Consider the following 20,854-nt stretch of genomic DNA (forward strand, 5'->3'; position numbering starts at 1 on the left):
CCGCCCCCCCGGCCCATCCCCACCTCTCCCCCTCCTCCTCCCCACCCCCATCCCCTCCTCCTCCTCCCCCTCCTCCGCGGCGCACGTGGGGCGGAGTTCTAGAACGTCGTGTAACCAATGCCGGTGACGTCACGCACCCCAGTGCGGCCCCCGCCTGCCCGCGCGCGCACACTCTGCCCCCCGCTGCCCGACCCACGGGGGCGGTGCGCGAACCCCGCGGCTCGAGGAGCCCCGCCTCCGGGCGGGCCGAGCCAAGGGGAGCGCACCCCGACTTCCCTGGATCACATGGGCTGCGGGGGGCGGGTGGATCGGGGGAGGGGGAGGCGCGGGGAGCTCGCCGCGGCTCCTCACTGTGGCAGGGGAGAAGATGCCCCCCACCCCTCTAGTTCGGCCTCTCCATTCAAGTTCCCCGGACCCGGCCGCCTGGATCCCGGGATGGCAACAGCCGCCTGCCCGGCTCTGCGCCCTTTTTCCAGCCACCGCGCAGAAATTTAGGTCAAGGACGTCGGGATCAAATCCAAACCCTGGCGCTCCTCGGGCGGCCGCCGAGACCCCCAGGATAGCGGGGCTTCAGGATTGCGGAGACTCTCCCGCACAAACACCAGCCACAAGTTTTATTTTCCTTTCGCGCTGGAAGTTCTCTCTGGCTCTCGCTCCGCACCGGCACGTCTTGCGCGGCTCCCCGCCCTTCCCCGGCAGAGGTACGAATCCTTGCCCGGGAAAGGTTATTTTGGAACTTTGAGGAAACTGTCGCGATTCCAGTGGTGAGAAAATGCCGAAGAAAGGGTTTCCGCGTTAATCATAAGGCGCTTAAAAAATATAATAACATAGGGTTATAGAGGTCAAGGTCAAATGATCGGAGTTCAAATCAAATCTTTTTATATAGTGAGAAATAATTTGGGAGCATCTCTGGGAGGGCTGGGAAGGATGGTTATTTCAGGAAACCCCTCTCCAACCCGTTTGTTATATATATATGTTATTGTTTCTATGCCGAGGTAGTAAAATGCATGAGATGTGAATAGCCCAAGCTCCCCACCATCTGGGGATGTAGCTGAGGGTGGCAGAAGACTTCAAACACACACCCCCGCCACCTTGGGAGCAGTGTGGTGCGGCACAGGTCCTGGCACACAGTAGGTGCTTAATAAATGCTGACTTTTATCCTTTCCCGCGCTGAAAATTCCTAAAAGACAATTCTGTAGCTTCCCAAAAACATCGCCCACTTCTCCAGCGGATTTCAGGCCGGCTAAATTCAGGCTGGATTCAATCTGTGGGGAATTTAAAACAAGAAGGATATAATTATCCTTATTGTTTTTAATTATTACAATAAATTGAGTTAATATGGCTTAAGGGGGCAACATCATTGAGTATTTGTGGTTCGTCAAATACTCAAATTAATGTTAAGCATGAATTGATGCACAATTAACACTTTTCCACTAATTTTCATAGGATTAGGATACAGTGGAATACTCTCAACACCAAAACTGTACCAAATCCACTGTGGGTCTTTGAAAAATGGACTATCTGGAAAATACCAACATCAGCCAAACCCGTGAGTGACCAGGCTCTTAATCTCCCTGTCTCCTAAATTGGGATCATTCTTCCTTGACAGCACTGATAGGGTGAGGGGAGGGTTTGAAATGAACACATGTAAAAGTCTCTTTTTCGTTGAAAGCCTATATGGGTTGTGCTTGTTATCATATGATTTTTAGAAGGCACTTTAAAACTTTAAACCAGAAGCCCAAGCATTTTCCAATTCACTCCAAGCTGCTTCCCAAATCATCTGGGATCCCATGTGTTGAAGAGCCAGTTGTTATTATGGTGATTGTTTATTATGACTATTCTCAATAACAAAATGCAGACAACGGAGCTAATGCGATTTTGTGGGGGATTTTTACACTAGAACGACAGATCATCAGAGGTGGAAAGGCCTTTCCTGATCCACCCCCCTCATTTTACATCAGTGGCCCAGAGGAACCAAGTTTACCAGGCTACACCCTACCCACCACCTGTCAGTTCCTTAGAGGAGCTCTGGCCATCAGTCCCATGCCCTTTGGCTCTGCTGCATGCGTATTTATTCTGCCCTTAACCAGGTGAGAGGGGGGTGGGGTGCCCTTGTTCCCTGTTGTAGACCTACACAAGCTGAACTGAACTAAACTGCAGGAGCTAGCCCTGCAGTTACAAAGAGGAAGTTAGATCTTAAATCATCAATACTGCATTGTTTTTATTTATTTTTAACTTATATACAGTAACATTTACTCTTCTCGGTCTATAAGTCTGAGTTTTGACAAATGCATGGAGTCTAGTAACCATCACCATAAAGAGGTTACAGGAAGAGTCTCATTGTCCAAAAAATTCACTCTTGCTGCTCTTAGTTTATTATCATTATGCATTTCTCCTCCAGCTCACTCACTTAATGTAGCCCCTGGGTCAGGAGAATTCCAGGAGCACATCAGTCCTCCACCCTCTTAAAGTTTCAACAGCCCATGACACTGTTAGACACTCCACTCTTTGTAACTCACTCTTCCTTTGGCTTCCTTGATGCCCACATTCTCCTGCCTTTCCTCCTCTCTTTGCACTGACTCCTCCTTCTCTGCCTTTCCTTTAAATAGTGGTGTTCATTCTCTTCCCTAACTATACACCCTCTCTGGATGAGATCCTCTGCAGGATGGGTTAAATACCACTGAACGTTCTGATGCCACTCAAAATCTCCAGCCTGCTCTCCCCACAGAACTCCAGGCTCTGGTTAATTTCCTATTCATCATTTCCACTTAGCCTTCCTAAAGTTACCCCAAACTCCACATTTCCAAAACCACATGCACGTTTCCCATAAACCTGAACCTCTTTTAAAGTTTTCTCGATGAACAGAGCCCCAGCCATCTTAGAGACAAGGTTGACCCCTCTCCAGGTTGACACCTTCCCATGTGCAATCCATCATGAAGCTCTGTTGGTTTTACTTCCTCAATGTCTCTCAAATCCACCTTTCCTGCTACTGCATCTCAGAACTCCCACTGGACCCCCTGCAGTAACCGCCTAAATGCTCTTCCCACACCCATTCTTACTCGACTAATAGGCCTGGAAAGCATTCCCTGACCTCTCTGACCAGGTTGAATCCCCCTCGGTATGCACTGTTATCCTGCCAGAATGCCCTCTGTGTACCCTACCTTGTGTGATCATTTGCTTTATTGCTTATCTCTAACACTAAGCCATAAGCTCCTGTCCATTTCTGCTCTCCAAGTATTAGCACAGTGCCTATTGGTGCATGGTTAACACTAAGCAAATATTTGTTGAACGAATGAAAGGAGGAAGGAAGGAATGAATGAATGAATGAAAGTCAACATCTAACTTCATTGTAGGCATTTTTGTATCCATGTCCATAAGTCAAATAGGCTGCAGTTTTCCCTTCTCATACTGCCCTTCTCTGGTTATACTGGCTTCAAAAAATGAACTGGTTCCTTCTTTTTCCATTTTCTTGAATAGTGTGTATAAAATTGGAATTATGTGTTCCTTGACTGTTTGGTAGAGCTTGCCAGTAAAATGTCTGACTTTGGGATAAACATTTCCTACGTTGATTATTAACTACTGATTCCATTTCTTTGATGGCTATGGATGTCTTTAGGTTTTATATTCTTCCTAACTCAGTTTTTCCTCATTATATTTTTCAGGGAAATTGTCCATACCAGCTAGGTTTTCAAATTTATTAACAAAATGCTGTTCATAGTTTTCTCTTAATATATTCTAATCTCTGCTGCATCTATACATACCCTTCATTTTTTTTCATTCCAAATATTATTGTCTATGTATCTTCTCTTTTCTGGATCAGTTGTGTCAGAGATCTCCCTATTTTTATCTAGGGTTTCTTTCTACTTTCTACTAGTGTTTTCAAAGAATCAACTTTCAATTTGGTTAATACTATTTTTTTGTTTCATTAATTTTCACTTTTATATACTATTATATATTTTATTTTCTTATGTATAAGAATATATACCATATATAAAATATAATCTAATCAGAGGTCCCCAACCTTTTTCTTTCCATGGTAGGGGTGGGGAGGAGGGATATGGTTCAGGGGCTAATGCAGTAATGCAAGCAATGGGAGCCGCAGTTGAAGCTTTGCTAGCTCACCGGCTCACCTCCTGCAGTGCAGCCGGGTTCCTAACAGGCTTCGGACCACTAGCAGTCGGCGGCCCAGGGGCCGGGGACTCCTGATCTAATTGTGTTGTTAATATATCATGTTATTTTCTTTGTTCTGTTCTCTGGACTTATTTTGTTGGCTTAAAAAGATTCTTGATGGCTTAAGTAATTAATTTTCACACTTCTGTTTTCTTTTTTTTTTTAACATTTAAGGCTACAGATTTCACTCCAAGTGCCACTCAAACTACATTCCACAAAATATGTAGAATTTTTATTACCATCCCACCCAGGCAAAGAATGTTTAGATTTCGAGTATGATTTCTTCTTTGCCTCAATACACATGTATTTTTACATTTCTAAACACAAGTTTTTGTTTTGGTTTTTAGTTATTTATGTCTAAATTAAGGTCAGAGAGGTGGTCTGTATGAAGCACATTCTTTATTATTTGTTGAGATTTGCTTTGGTAAGTAGTTTTTATAAATACTCCATGTGGTTTTGAAAAGAATGTTTATATCTTATTTGTTGTATAGCATTCTGTATGAGTCTGTTAAATCAAGCTTGTTAACTATATTATCCAGATTTTCTTTAGCCTTACTAATATCTATCACTTTTTATAGTGGTACATTAAAATCTCCTTATATGACTGAATTTGCCAATATCTACTGTAAATCTCTCAAATTTTGCTCTCTATATTTTAAAAGTATGCAATAAGGTACATCAAAAAGGGCTATGAAAATCTCATACTATGACTGCATTTTTTAATTTTTTAACATGTTATTTCTCATTTTGCTTTATTTATTTTGAAGCTGTGTAATTAGGTGCATACAAGCTTAGATTTACTGTTTTCCTAGTGAATCGTTTCTTTAATATATGCACAGATGATCTTTAACCCTAGTGCTTTTTGCTTTAAAGTCTACTTTACCTGCAATAAATATAACTACTCTCACTTCTAGCTGGCATTTGTCTGGCCTATCTTTTTCCATCCTTTTACTTTCAACCTTTCTATGTCTTTGATTTTTAGGTAGGTCTCTTATAAACAGCATGTACCTGGATCTTATTCATTTATTTATTGGGTTGACTAGTAAGTTTAGTCCATTTACATTTAATGTAATTGCCGATATTTTTAATGAAATTTAGGGGCACAAAACTATATTAATCACAATCTCTGGCATAAACATACTATCATCATTATGTATATCCATGGCCTTATTTTATTTTTTTATATTATGAACACTTGTAAACCTACTATTCAACTAGAGAACTAAAACAGTAACAGTGACTTACAACTACTTATGTGCTTCTCCTCTATCTGTTCCCCCACCTGAAGAAACCACCAGTCTCAATCTTGTATTTATTCTTCTTAATTGCTTTTTTAAAAGTTTTATCAAATTTTTATCATATACTCGGTTTAAAATTATAGAAAAATTTTCTGAGGCCTATATTTCTTATTCAACATGGTGTTACTAAGATTCAACTAGACTGTTGCTTCTGGCTGTAGTTCATTATTTTCCACAGTTGTGTAAAATTCCATTTCATGACTGTCCCACAAATTAGTTTGTCCATTCTCCTGTCATAGGCCTTTGAGTTGTTCCAGTTTTTTGCTGTTACAAGCAGCGGTGATAAGTAGTCTTATCTTCTGGTGTATGCAGGCAGAATTTTCTCTTTGGAGTGATTACTGCATCATGAGATATGTAAATGTAAAACTTTACAAAATAATGCTAAACTGTTTTCCAAAGTTGCTCTTCCAATTTGTACTCCCACTAGCAAGGTATAAGACAGCCTGTTGATCTACTGATTTCTGACATTTGGAACTGATGTCTCATTTTCTTCTGCTTTCTCTAAGTTTTTTGTTTACTTCCTTTCTTTTCTTCTATTGAACTGATCAAGAATTCTTTTTTCCCTTTTCCTCTTTAACTAATTTAGGAGTTGTAAGATATATTTCTATTCCTTTACTGATTACTTTACAATTTTTAACATGTACACTTAATCCAGCTTCCCTGAAACTCTACAATAAACAGAGAATCATTCAACTTCAATGACATCCTCCCTTTCACATGTTATTATTGCTTCTTATTTTAGACTCACCTGTTTTTATAAATTTTTATAAATTTAATCACTAATGTCATTTTAGTTTTATACAGTCATTGTTTCGATTTGCCCATGTTTACCAATTTGTTCACCTTTGTTTCTACCATGTTTTTCTCCCTTTCTTCTAGGTACCAGCCCTTTCCCTTGAAACATATCCTTTAGTAGTTTTTTTTTAGGGAAGTTATGTGAGTGACATGCTTTCTCTATTAGTATAAAATTGTCTTATTTCACTCTTATCCTTGAATGATGATTTCTCTGGGTGTAAAATTCTAGATTGAAAGTTATTTTAACCTCAGCACTTTTATGAATGTGTCATGTCTTCTTGTTTTCTATTTATTGTTGAGACATTTGCTGTCAGTCTAAATGTCATTCCTTTGTAGATAATCTGTTCTTTCTTTCTGGTTTTAAGATTTTTCTCTCTTGTCTTTGACTTCCTGCATTCTTACCATGTGGTGTTCAGGTGTGAATTTCTTTTATTTACATGGTTCAAGATTCATTGCATATCCAAAATCTCAGGATGCATGTTTTTAATCAAACCTGGAAAACTGTCAGCAGTTGTCTGTGTAAATCCTGTCTCCCTTACACCCTCTCTATTCTCACCTTCTGGTGCTCATATTAGGTGTACAATGCACCTTCTCTTTCTATGGAACATGGCCTGAACTTTTCTCAGACTTTCTATTACTTTGACTCTCTGTGCTGCTTCCTGGGCATTTTCTTCAGATCCATTTGCTATTTTTTCTTCAGCTGTGTCTAATCTGCTGTGTAACTCATCCACTGAGCTTTTCATTTCAATGACTATATGTATCGTTTCTAGAAGTTCTGTTATCTTTCAAATCTTCCCTTTTCTATAGTGTTATGTTATTTTCTCATGGTTCCAAATGTTCTTTTATGTCTTTAATAATTTTTTAACTTACTTACTTTATAGTCTGTCTGATAGTTCTGTTATCTGAGGTTCTTGGGACTCTTGTATCTACTACATCTTGGTTATGGTGGATTGTATCCATGTATGTTTTGTAGTTTGGTGTTGGGTCAGTATTTTTATCTTTTTTTTTCCACTTTAGGGTTCCTGGACCATAGAGGAAGGGTAAATTTCAGTCCCAGATTTACATGAGACTGGGCTGTAGTCCCAAATTCTCAGTGAAGACTTTTTTCTCCACTTTCAACTTATGCCAAGACAAATTTTCTTGTCTCTCTGTGCCACTAGGGAGATTTTTTTCCAGTGAATTATTTCTATAATGATTCATCCCTTTCAAGGTCCCACATTTATTCGGGGATCTCAGTTCCATCTCCCCACTTTAGTGGACTCAAACCACAGTCTTCTTTCCATTTTGATGCTCAAACTTCAGCCTTTCAAGGCCAACAAACCTGCCTGAGACTAGCTCCTCATCCTCCTTCTTGCTCACCATGCTAACTGTCATCTTTCTCTTGCTTCTGGCACTGGAGGCCTTTCCTTGTTGTCCCATGAGCTCATTTCAATGGGTGTTTATTGCATCTTGACCAATATTTATACATGGTTTATATTTATAAACCAGTATTTATAGTGGGAAGATTTTCAAGTTATTTAGTCTGCCATATTGACAGAAATGGAAACTCACTTCCATTTAATTTTTACTATCTTCCATTTCAAATGCATTTTTTCTTAGACTACTGTGGCATCTAGGATATCTGAATAATTTTTCTTCTGAATAATCTTTTACGGGTGAGGCAGCATTGGAATTATCTCAAATGAGGCAAACATTGGTCAGTGTGACTATTCATTATAATCACCTGGGAACTTTAAAAAATACTGATGCTTGCTTCCACCCACAAGATTCTGATTTAATTATTCTGGGGGACAGTGTGGGCAGTGATCTTTTTTAAAACTACTCAACTGATTCTAATGTGCCACCAAGGTTGAACATGACTATTGGAAAACATACTGATAAAAACAACCAGACCGTAATGATCCCTAGGCCCCTTCACAGCATGTTTGATTTATTTTGCCTGAGGGGAGCCCCAGACATCTAAAATTTCCCTGATGATTGTAGCAAGGGTCCAGAACTGATGATTTACCTGGGTACATCCAGTCAGAAGGGAGGAGTTAAAATAACGTTAGGGGGCTTCCCTGGGGGCGCAGTAGTTGAGAATCCGCCTGCCGATGCAGGGGACACGGGTTCGTGCCCCGGTCCGGGAAGATCCCACGTGCCACGGAGCGGCTGGGCCCGTGAGCCATGGCCGCTGAGCCTGCGCGTCCGGAGCCTGTGCTCCGCAACGGGAGAGGCCACGACAGTGAGAGGCCCGCGTACCACAAACAAACAAATAAATAAATAAATAATAAAATAAAATAAAATAAATAATAAAAATAAAATTTTAAAAAATAATAACGTTAGAGCTGGAAGCATGAGCAATAATCTAGTCCAGCGGTTCCTAGTGTCTGCACACCCGTCCATTGGACTCCTGGGGAGCTTTTTAATTTTACAGATTCCTGGAGGTTGTGACCTGGTAGATTTAATGGAAGGCCAGAGAGTCTTTTATTCCCCAGAGGACTGTGATGGCCACCTAAGTTTGGAAACCACTCAGCTAGCCCGTCTTGTTTTACAAAGGAGGAAACCAGCCCAGAGAGAAGTGGTTTTTTTTTCTCAAGGTCACAGAGCTGATTAAGAAGAAAGCTGACTCCTACCTTCCAGTCTTGTGTCCATTTCATCCATTTCCAACATAAAGTCTCCTGCTGCTTTTAGAAGATCTCGGCCAGTTTAAAAAGGCAGATTCTGAATTTGTGTGCAGTGATTTCAGGAATGTGGGGTCTTCTGGTTTGTTTGGTGTCTGGATGGCACAGCAGAGAGGAAATAAAACAGTCTGCTGCCTTGCATGGAATATAAATAAAACAGGTAGGGTCTTCTAGTAGCCAGGTGACCTTGAGCGGATAAGCCACCCTCATCTGTAAACGGGGTCATGATGGTTTTAAAGTATCTCCACACATTCTTTAGTCCTCCTGTAAAAGGTGGAGTTTAATTCCCCTCACCCTGAATGTGGTCTGTACTTAGTCACTGGCTTCTAATGAATAGAACGTGGGGGAAATGATGGCGGTTGAATTCCGAGGCTGGATCAGAAAAGGCACGTGTCCTCCGCCTGGCTCTCTCTGTCTGATCACTCTAGGGGAAGCCGGCTTTCATGCCGTGAAGATGCACAAGTAGCCTGCAAGAGAGGCCCACGTGGAGAAGAATTGCAGTTTCCTGTCAGCAACCCGAACTAACCTGCCAGGATTGTGAGACATCTTAACGGTGCGTCTGCCAGCCCCAGCCAAGCCTTCAGACGACAGCTACCCCAGCTCACATCTCAACAACTTCCCGAGAGACCTGCAGCCAGAACCTCCCAGCTAAGCCACTCCCAATTCCTGACCCTCAGATACTGGGTGAGACATTAAATACTTGTTTGAAGCTACTACGTTTGGGGCTAATTTGCTGCACAGAATAGGTGATTAATACAGAGATACTTCAAAATGCACGAAAACAGAACTGCTTACTTCATAGGTTTGTGGCAGGATTCCTACACTAACAGTTCTGGAGTGCTTTAGTTAGACTCTAGCCAAATGAACTGCATATTAGATATAAAGTAGTGATTGCATATTATTAATGTTATCAGATTGCAACATACTTCATGTTCAATTACCTACAGTGCTCTTTCTGGAGCATCGCTTTGCTCATCTGCTTATCCCCACTGCACACTTACAAAAGGTCACTGTTAAGATATAAAAGTATACGTATGATTTAAATGTCTTGACTCAGTTACTAACAACCGTGAGCACGTTTTCAAATTGGAAAAGCAAGATCCACTTAAACTCTGTCTTTTTCGCAAAAGGCTCTTTGTTTACTTCTTGGTATTGCATTTTACCGGCAGGCCAAGCACCTCTCTGATTGAAGAGTCCGTTCATTTTATCTGTCTCGGTAGCCTCACAAGCCTTACTGTTCAGAACAGACATGGCAGACTTTGCACCAAAAACACAAACCGTATTTTTAAGCAGAAAATCTTTAATAAAATGAATTTTTATTCATGAAAATTCCACCAAGCATAAATTCCTTGTCTAAAAGTAATGGGCCCTTTGTATTTCCCTTAAATAAATAAATAGCTTCTTCCCTCAAGAACTGACTTCTGAGCATGCTCTTAAATTCAGGGCTAGTTTGTTTTCTTCCAGGAAATAAAAAATAAGCATGTGTGTACAGATCCTAAGTCAGTCCTTCTAGAAATGTATAATATGGGAAAGCCAAGATGGTTTGTTTCTAACAGTCATAACTGGAGGTATACGGTATCTGGAAAAGACATGAAAAAAGGCAGAGGGTGTGAGGCTGAGAGAAAGTGAAATTATATTTTTCAAACTGGGGATGGAAATGCAAAAAGCTTCCTAATGGAGCGGGGGGCGGGGAGTGTTTAGCCAAAAATTTTCCTTTTTTCCTTTCCATTTCCACATTGGACACAGCTAGACACCTAGTGTGTGGTTGCGGAGTGTTGCTGTCTTTTGTTCCCTCTGTCTTCTTCTGTCCTTATCTCCAACTTAGAATTACCACACCAACCAGGGCAAACGCTCCCTACATGCCTAGCTGAATGAGAACAGTTCACACTCGTAATGCATCAATATCATTATTTGAGTGACCACACCAGAGGATCATTCTAGCTATCATGGGGACAGGGACTGAAAATCTTTATTCTCAAAAGTTGCAGGAAGTGGACGGTAGCTTGCGATGGGGTGTGAGGCTGGCTCCAGTCCCTCTGGGTGACAGCATCCTGCAGGCAGCACCTTCTGCCAGCCTGGTGAGCCATCTCCCCAGCCACGGCTCTCTTATTTAAATGTGGGTACGGTTGGCGCAAGAGAGAAGCCTCAGGAATTAAAAAGAAAGTCGCCATTCTCATTTAAAAATATCCAGGGCTGGGACTTCCCTGGTGGTCCAATGGTTAAGACTCCACGCTCCCAACGCAGGGGGCCTGGCTTCAATCCCTGGTCAGGGAACTAGATCCCACATGCATGCCACAACTAAGAGTTCGCATGCCACAACTAAGGAGCCCACCTGACACAACTAAGACCCTGCACAGCCAAATAAATAAATAAAATTAAAAAAAAATAAATCCAGGCCTTCTCTCCCATGTACCTTAAAGCTATTGAACTGCTGTTCGTCATTTTGTCATCATTATTCTTATACACGTGGGTAAATATTTTACTAAACGGCTTCACTCCTTGGCAGTGACACAGCCCTTTGCCTCCTAGCCCTGGCCAGGGCCCAGCGCTGCCTGGGAGGGTAGGAGGGCAATGGGCTCCTTGAATACTCAGTGGTGTTAATGAAGTAGCAGCCCTCTCCACCTGGAAACCATTTTCTCCTCCAGCCTCTTGGGCTTAATCTGACATTTCTTCTTTTTTTTTAATCAGTTACCAACTTAGTCTTAATGAAGGGTGTGAGGGCGGCCCCCGAAGAAAACAGCTATGCCTTTTAACTCCACCTGGAAATGGGTGACACGGTGCCACCGTCACCTTCCCTTCCACCTGTGTCTCCACTTGGAAACTTGCTCTAGCCCCTCTGTGAGCTGCCGTGCCAAACAGAAATTCTAAATGTCATAGGTGGAAATATGCAGGGCCCCTCCAACCAGGCTGGCTCACGTGCTCTACAGGTTACGTCAGAGAACGCCAGGCATTCTCATCGTCATTTCCACCACCAAGCCTCATGGCCCCATCTGCTTTCCAGCTCACCAGCCACACGTTCACAGCCCAGGCCCACAAACCCACCCATTAATTTGGACCAACGTTGGGTCCACTTCTTCAAAATTCTTAGCTTTTTACCATTACACAGTATTGGAAGTGGCCAAAGCACCAATAAGTAGCATGGCTGTAATGTCATCCCATCCCATCTTTGAGTCTTCAGGAGGCCACCGGGACAAGATCTATTTCTGTGGCAGAAATGCCAACTTTGGAGGACCGTGGGTATGACGCCCTCTACTGGTGGATTCAGGGAACGCCTGCTTGCACCCCTGCGTTCCGGTTCCCTCTACTGGCTGAGGAAAAAGCAGCTCTCTCCCTTCTGGGCCCAGATTCCAAAGTTCAAGGCCCTGCTCTCAAATTCTGAGACCCAAGTCCCACAAATCTAGACGTTTCCTGAAGTGGAAACCAAGACTCACCACAATAGCCCGCAGTGCGATTTCTACAATTACCAATCGGCTAATTCCAAAGTGGCTGAAAAACTAATGAAGGGAGTGGGGGGGGGGTGCACACTGTCATCTCTGAAGGGGACATTCAAGCAGGTTGAAATCAGAGCTATGTAACCAAACACAATACCGACACACATACAGAGACAGAGGGAAGCAAAGAGATTAGATAAAAGATTAGACGTGAGGACAGTAGAGGACAGACCACAGAGCTGAGTTAGACACTCAGGCTAAAAAGAATACTGCTTGGAGAGGGCAGAAGAAATAAAAGCATGGCTGTGCCCATGGGTGGCAGGAACAAGAGGCTCTGCGTATAAACACCCAGCATCAGAACACGATGAAGAAGGGACTGTAATCTCAGAGGAGAAGGGATGAGCCTAAGCATTATCTGAAGCAAGTCTGAAGATGAATTTCATCACCATCCTCTTGCTTTTGCGGATTCCCGAGATTCCCTCGACGGTGGCTGGACACGCCTCTGGGTTCTGAACCGGCCCCCAAGACCTCGGCACCTACTCAGCGGATCCCACGTGAGAAAGAAAGGCAAGACCTGGTTTTGTATCTTCTAGTTTGGGTCATAGGTAATCATGAGCATTCCAAAAATCAGTTGCCCAAGCGGCTGACCGGGAGGCCTGGCTTGACAGAAGGCGTTCATGAGGAAGACCCGGGGGGTTAGCTGATCACAAGCTTGATGCAAACCTACAGCGCAAGGAGGCTGTCGAGAACCCTAATGCAATCTTCTGCTCTATTAATAGAACAGCAGAGTGTGAGGAGGGAAGCAATAATCCCAGCGCGTGCTGCCGGGTCAGGCCACATGCAGTTTTATGCTCAGTCCTGCAGGCTGTCTTTTAAAAGAGACACTGGCAAATTCAAGCCTGTTCAGAAGAGCATGAAAAAGATCAGACACCGGTATCTAGACAGCATCAAGATTAGTTTGACAGTCCTTTTACGATTGGCAATATCAGAATGATGATTGTGCTGAAGATACAGAATCTCAGCAGGTAACACCAAGAATCATGTTTTCAATGTTTACTTAAATTCCCTGATATTGGGGGGGGGGGTCCTCTCCCAGTATAATGGGGATAAGACTCCACCCAGTCTACCTGCAAGTGTAGTTTGAAGGACAGAGTCTGCCTAGTTGGGGTGGTGTGTCCTGAGCATCTACCAGCTCTGTGCCAGGCCCTGGGGCACCAAGAGGAGCTTGAAGTCTAGTTGACAGAGAGGCCCATAAACAGGTACTTTGCATAGAATGTGACTGATGGTGAAAGACACATGCATTGATTTGAAATGAGATGCCGTTTATTTCTTATAGGGAAAGAGTGATGAGAGAGAAACAGAATCTGTGGCATATGTATTTGCAACCGCTGGCAGTCAGGGAGGAGAGGCCATTAGTAGAAAAGATTAGAACCAGGCAAGTTCAGAGTCAGGAAAGACAATCGAAGGATCTCAACCGTGTCAGATGCGTCAAGAAGTCCAGGAGGACGGGGAGGAAAGCTCCAGACCACTCCCTAGATGTGGAGGTGAGGGGTTCACCCTTAGTGGTCAAGAGACACATGCCAGGAAAATGCTAGAGACAGAGACAGACTTCATTTAGGGAGTTTGAGGAAGGTTGCATTTATCGGACACCTATTATATGCCTAGCATGGCGCTATGAGTTATGGAAGTTCAAAAAGCATTTGGAGGGCTTCCCTGGTGGCGCAGTGGTTGAGAGTCCACCTGCCGATGCAGGGGACGCGGGTTCGTGCCCCGGTCCGGGAGGATCCCACATGCCGCGGAGCGGCTGGGCCTGTGCACCATGGCCGCTGAGCCTGCGCGTCCGGAGCCTGTGCTCCGCAAAAAAAAAAAAAAAAAAAAAAAGCATTTGGAGTTCACTTCAGTGTTGGTTGGTTGTTGGTGAGTTAAGACTAACACCTATAGGTCCTTTAGGGAATAGTGGAAGATTATTGTATGAATTGCTCAACTGGGTGAGACCGACAGATGGGGGTTTAAGTTGTTGGACGTCAGCCTGTTGGTTGACCTAGGGTGATGTTCCTTACACTGACGGTGCCAGAAGAAAAAAGAATGGTATTAGTGTTCTCCAAAGATGGTCAGCCTGATCCTCGCCTTCCTCTTCTCCTCGCCTCTTGGCAAGTTTCCTTTCCCAGAAGTGTTCAGAAACACGATTCTTGTCCTGATATCCCTTGGGTTTGCTTCCTTTTTGTTATTTACCGGTGAAATTAATATTACTCTTTACCCTGCACTCATTCTCAATCCAAGGCGTGTTTTTTTCATCAGTGGGTTTGTGTTTGGTTGATTAGTTATTCATGTATAATGTACGATGACAAGAGCTGTGATACAGAGAAATGATTGTGGTGAGTGCAGGCATACAAGCTCTGTGGTTGGCTTCTTTTCCTCTTTTTTTTTCTTTTTTTTTGGGGGGGGGTGTGGGTGGGTAGGCAGGTTAGTAAGCCATTTGGATTACTTGCAGATGGTTGAAATTCTCCTCTTACCAAACTGGTGACTGAAGCAAAATAGAAGGAATTAAAATAAATGGCCTTTGCTGCACATACCCTCAGCCTCCTTGAGCAATCGTGAGCTCCTCATGGACCTCTGCATCTGTCCTGTGCAATCGCTCAAGTCACTTGACTTCTCTAGACTTAAGTTTCTCCATCTGTTTCACATCCAATGTATCTTTTGTATGTTGGCTTCCTTCGTAGGTTACATTTTTGCAAAAGGAATCCAAGTTATAGGCTCACTCTTCCTCTGACTGGCCCCATGGGACTTCCCAGGACATGTTCCCTCACAGTAGCCAGAGAGGTCATTGCAAATCAGATCGCTCCAACGGCTTCTCACTTGTACTCAACCCTTTTGGTGTAGCCTACAAAGCCTTGAATGATCTGATCTTGGCCTGCTTTTCCAACCTATATCATGCCCCTATCTCTCAAATAAAATGAATAATTTCCCTCCTCGGGATATCTCCTTATTACTTTTCCAATCTTAGTTCAAATACCACCTCCTCGCCTGCCGATGCAGGGGACACGGGAAGATCCCACATGCCGCAGAGTGGCTGGGCCCGTGAGCCGTGGCCGCTGAGCCTGCGCGTCGGGAGCCTGTGCTCCGCAATGGGAGAGGCCACAACAGTGAGAGGCCCGTGTACCGCACAAAAAAAAAAAAAAAAAAAAAAAAAAAAAAATACCACCTCCTCAAAAATACCTTTTCTCATCAACGTCTCTAAAGTTGCCTCCCCATCTACTGCTTTCTAGTTCATTGCCTTAAATTTCCTGCTGGGAGCTCAGCCGAGGGCCTCAGTTATCCTCTATTTGGGTTTTTCCATGTGGCAGCATGGGCTTCCTAATAACATGGGAGCTGAATTCTAAGAGGGAAGAAGCAGAAACACCAAAATCTAAAATATTCTCCACCTATTCCCAAATAATTTTCTAGCACATTATCCTATGTTATCTCTTTTCTCACTCTCTGAAATTATTGTGGTAATTTATGTTTCCTTGCTAATTGCCTGCTCTCTCCCCAGATCTATAAGGATATAAAATCCATGAGATGGGCTTCCCTGGTGGCGCAGTGGTTGAGAGTCCGCCTGCCAATGCAGGGGACACGGGTTCGTGCCCCGGTCCGGGAGGATCCCACGTGCAGCGGAGCGGCTGGGCCCGTGAGCCATGGACGCTGCGCCTGCGCGTCCGGAGTCTGTGTTCCGCAACGGGAGAGGCCACAATAGTGAGAGTCCCGCGTACCACACACACACACAAAAATCCATGAGATTAGAAACCTTGCTTCTGTTCATTGCACGTGCCAAGCACACAGGAAGCACCCAGTAAACCTTCCATGAATAAGTGAATTTTAAACGTTTAGAAATAAAGAGAAAGAAACAATTAAGATGGACACAGAATGCAATGAAACATACAAACAAACACATGTACACAGAAAAAGGCAGGCTGCAGGGAACTTTTCAGGAAGAGAACTACAACCTGAAGGGTAGAGAGCCCACCACACACTGAGCCAGGCACGAATGAGATCCTATTGGCAGCCCCTCTGCTTCCTGCTGTTCAGAACTTTCAGAGTTGGCCAGGGGAGGGAGTGACTCAGGCACAGCGACCCAGGATACATAGGAACCTATAAGTGACCAGGATCAGCACACAGCACTAGAACTTAAGGGGAAGTAGATTGTGCCCAGATGTCACAGGTCACCTGTGGGATGACATCAGTAACGCTTCCTTGAAGTTCTCTGCCTGGTGTGGGACGGCTTTGGTTGCTTTACTTGAGCCCAATCCTGCAGAGGAAGATGATCTTGGTTTAGCCCAATTCAAATCAGCACCTACTATGTGCAAAACACTGTGCTACGTGCAGTGGATGATGGAGAGGTGAAAGGACTGGGACATGTGCCCAGGGTGAGATCAAGCAAGTACAAAGATGGCTCCTAAATGGGACGGAGGGGATAAGTGGCACGGGAAGGAAGCCAGCAACCCCAAAGTTACAGACAAGGGAGAAGCCGAAACGCTTCTCAGAAGGGCCAGTGCAGGAGATGCCAGGCAAGGAGGGCCCTCCAGAGTCAGGGAAGCCAGGGCACATTTGGAGACCTCTAGATGCTCCCTTAGGTTGGAGGAGGGTAGAACCTGCAGGTAACTGCAGGAAGAACAATTTACTACCAAAAGTTGCCATAACCAATCTCTGAAGCCAACGTCTGGATTCTTGGGCTGAGAGCAAAGGAGACGTGGTTTTCCAAGTGGAAGATGGGAGACAGTTTTACTAGAAGCTTTACTAGAAGGGGAGTGCATGCTGTGCACGCAGACCCACAAGAGGCACTGCAGTGACGAAATGTAAGTTCAAAACGGTGTCTGGGTTGTGTTGTGATTTGAGCAAAATAATAAGTGACCATTGGGAGGTGTGTATATGGGGGCGGGAAGTAGAGGGTAATTATAAAAGCAGGAAAAGGATGTTTTATTTGGATCTGGACAAACTGATTCTGAAATTAATGTGGAGTATACCCACGTTCATAGCAGCATTATTTACAATAGCCAAAAGGTGAAAGCAACCCAGTGTCCATCCACAGATGAATGGATAAACTAAATGTGGTCCATACAGGTAATGGAAAACTATACACTTATAACAAAGAATGCTACAATGAGGATGAACCTTGAGGACATTATGCTAAATGAAGTAAGCCAGACACAAAAGGACAAATACTATATGATTCTATTTATAGGAGGTACTGAGAATAGTCCAATTTATAGAGAAAGTAAAATGGTGGTTGCTAGGGTCTGGGGGGAGGGGAAAACAGGAGTTATTGTTTAATGGGTATAGAGTTTCAGTTTGAGATGATTAAAAATAAATTCTGGATGAGTGGATAAAGAAGATGTGCTATAATATTACTCAGCCATAAAAAAATTAAATAATGCCATTTGCAGCAACAGGGATGGACCTAGAGATTATCATATTAAGTGAAGTAAGTCAGAGAAAGACAAATATCATATGATATCACCTAAATGTGGAATCTAAAAAAATGATACAGGAGAATTCCCTGGTGGTCCAGTGGTTAGGACTCTGTACTTCCACTACAGGGGACATGGATTCAATCCCTGGTCAGGGAAATAAGATCTCACAAGCTATTTGGGATACACGAAAAAATACACACCAAAAAAAGATTTTAAAAAAAAATATAAAAAATTTAAAAATGATACAAACGAACTTATTTACAAAACAGAAATAGACTCAGAGATACAGAAAACATACTTATGGTTATGAAAGAATCATAATTTCTTTGGGAGGAGGGATAAATTAGGAGTTTGGGATTAAAATATATACACAATTATATATCAAATAGATAACAACAAAGGACCTACTGTATAGCACAGGGAACTATACTCAATATCTTAGAATAACCTAAAGTGGAAAAGAATCTACAGAAGAATATATATGTACGTATAACTGAATCACTTTGCTGTACACCTGAAACTAACACAACAATGTAAATCAACTATATTTCAATTTGAATTTCAATTTAAATTTTTTTTTAAGTTCTGTAGATGGATAGTGGTGATGGTAGTACAATAATGTGAATGCACTTAATGTCACTGAATTGTACACTTCAAAAGTGTTAAATGGTAATTTTTATGCAATGTATATTTTACCATAATTTTTTAATTTAATGTGAAGAAAAAAGTCAGGAATATCCAGGGTAGTACTGAGGAAGAAAAGTAATGTGGAGATGAAAACCTACCAGATATTAACACCAGTTATGAAACCTCAAGAATTAAAAGTGTGGTGATGGCACTTGATTACACAGACAGTGAAACCGATAGGAAGTCCAAAAATAGACTGAAATAATTCAAGACTTTTGTGTGTGGGAAAGGTGGCATCTGGAAACAGCGGGGAAACAGAGCTGTGACTAACCGGAGCCATCGGGAAAAAGTGAAGTTGGGTCCTTACCTTGTACTTATAGAAGGAAGACCTCTGATCAGAGATGAGACTCAAATCTGAACCACAATACCACACAAATACTAGGAGGAACCAGGGGAGAATTCTTTTTTAACCTCAGAGGGTGAGCATGTACCCACTGTGACTTGGAGTCAGTCCTTTAGCCTTCCCATGCCTATTTCATGGGGTTGTTGAGGGCACTGTGGGAGTTAATACCTGAAAAGTGGTTAGAAAAATGTCTGGCACCCACAGCAGATTCAGTCAGTGACCACCACCACCGCCACAACCACCGCCATCACCACCACCATCACCATCTCCACCACCATCAACCACCACCACCACCACCATCACCATCTCCACCACATGACCATCTCCACCACCATCAACCACCACCACCATCAACCACCACCACCACCACCATCACCATCTCCACCACATGACCATCTCCACCACCATCACCACCACCACCATCAACCACAACCACCACCACCATCACCATCAAAAAGAATGAGGATGTTTCATAAACTGATATGGAAAAAGTATCCAGATCTATTATCAAGTGGGAAAAAAAGCCCAGGTGCAGAGGGGGGTGTGCACAATACACTATTCCTGGTTTTAAAAAGAGGACAGTAGAAGAAAATACACATGCACGTATATACCTAAATATTTGTTGTAAGTGTATAATTACACATACCTACACATATTTGTAGGTATATATTTACACACACACATACACAATAAACATCTTTGATCAGGCCACTGCATTGCAAAACTCCAGGGGGCACTATTGTATCGTGTTCCTTGTCAGTGGTATCCTAGGAGCTCTATATAAATGGCGTCCCTTGGAGTTGTGTACCACAATGGTCCTGGTCCCTTAGCTGCACATGGTAACATGTCTCTGGGAGAACACAAAGTACCAAATAACACTGGCTACCTGTGGGGAAGGACATAGATGGCTTGGAATAGAGGAGTGAAGGAGGATTTTCACAATACAGCATTTGTGTCTTTTCAGTCTGGAACCACATGCATCTGTTATGGAAACTCCTCCTCCCGAAAATAAATAAATAAAAGGAGTGGTGAAAATAAATAAATGCACACATACATAAAAATAACAATACATGTTAGAGACTTTGGGAAATACAGAAAAGTATGAAGGAGAGAATTGTAATTAAGCATGATTTTTCTGGTTGTCTCTGTGTCTGTCTGGAGTGCTTTGAAAGACAGCTTCATGTAGGGCAGGCGGGCCCCAAGGCCATCTCCTGCCCCACAACCTGGTGTGTAAATAAAGTTTTATTGGAACATAGCCACACACATTCGGTTATTTAGCATCTATGGCTGCTCTCCTGCTACATGTAGTTATTGAGTAATTTTGAGTAGCTTTCTTGTTCAATCTGTAAATCTAGTTCAATCTATAAGTGCCCTGGCATAATTCCACTAAAAGGCACAGTGAAGAAGTAAAGATGATAGCACAGAGTTAAAATGAACATATTAGTTTGGATTCAGAACTTAAAAAAAGGAAAACAAGTAGCAGAGATGTTCCCCACTATTAAATAGTATTAGGATAAGTGATAACAACTGGACTTGTTTGCAGACAATGAGAAACAGGAATATAATCTGAATTGAAGGACAAATAATGTGCCAAGACCAATTAAAGATTATCAAAGTGGAGAAAATGAAAAAGAAAATATTCTTAGAAATGAGCTGGGCCTCAATAAGAAGTGTAATGTTAAAATAATTCCCAGTGTTATGATACAGGATAAGATAAAAGAAATGTGAGAAAAAACACACCTCTTATGTTAAAATCTCACCAGACATTCAGTCTCTCAATGAGCAGGGGGGAGATTCAAAAGTCATATGAGACACAGGACAATTATACTTTGGGCAGGACTGACCTGTGCATTGTAGGAGTCTAGCATCCCTGGCTCCCCACTAAATGCCGATAATAACCCCATTTATAATGATAACCAAAACAACTCCTTCAGCTTTTTTAGACTCCCCTGAAGGGCAGTACCACCCTCCTTGAGAACCACAGATACATGTGAAAGCAATTTGAAAAGTTAAAAACACT

The 20,854-nt window shown here is 42.8% G+C and overlaps 1 long non-coding RNA gene across 3 annotated transcripts; it reads left to right on the plus strand.

Annotated features, from left to right (window-relative positions):
* The first annotated feature begins 140 nt into the window (after nt 1-140).
* LOC136793279 (uncharacterized) lies at nt 141-20,098 on the plus strand. 3 transcript variants are annotated; one of them, XR_010838351.1, is made up of 4 exons: nt 141-701; nt 1,447-1,549; nt 9,355-9,610; nt 15,890-20,098. It is a non-coding gene; the product is annotated as an uncharacterized lncRNA (long non-coding RNA). The 3 variants fall into 3 exon arrangements; XR_010838349.1 differs by lacking the exon at nt 15,890-20,098 and adding an exon at nt 10,096-10,190 and having other exon boundaries at nt 173-701; XR_010838350.1 differs by lacking the exon at nt 15,890-20,098 and having other exon boundaries at nt 173-701; nt 9,355-9,639.
* The last annotated feature ends 756 nt before the right edge of the window (nt 20,099-20,854 follow it).

Source organism: Kogia breviceps, chromosome 19 (assembly GCF_026419965.1).
Source record: "Kogia breviceps isolate mKogBre1 chromosome 19, mKogBre1 haplotype 1, whole genome shotgun sequence".
NCBI lineage: Eukaryota > Metazoa > Chordata > Mammalia > Artiodactyla > Physeteridae > Kogia > Kogia breviceps.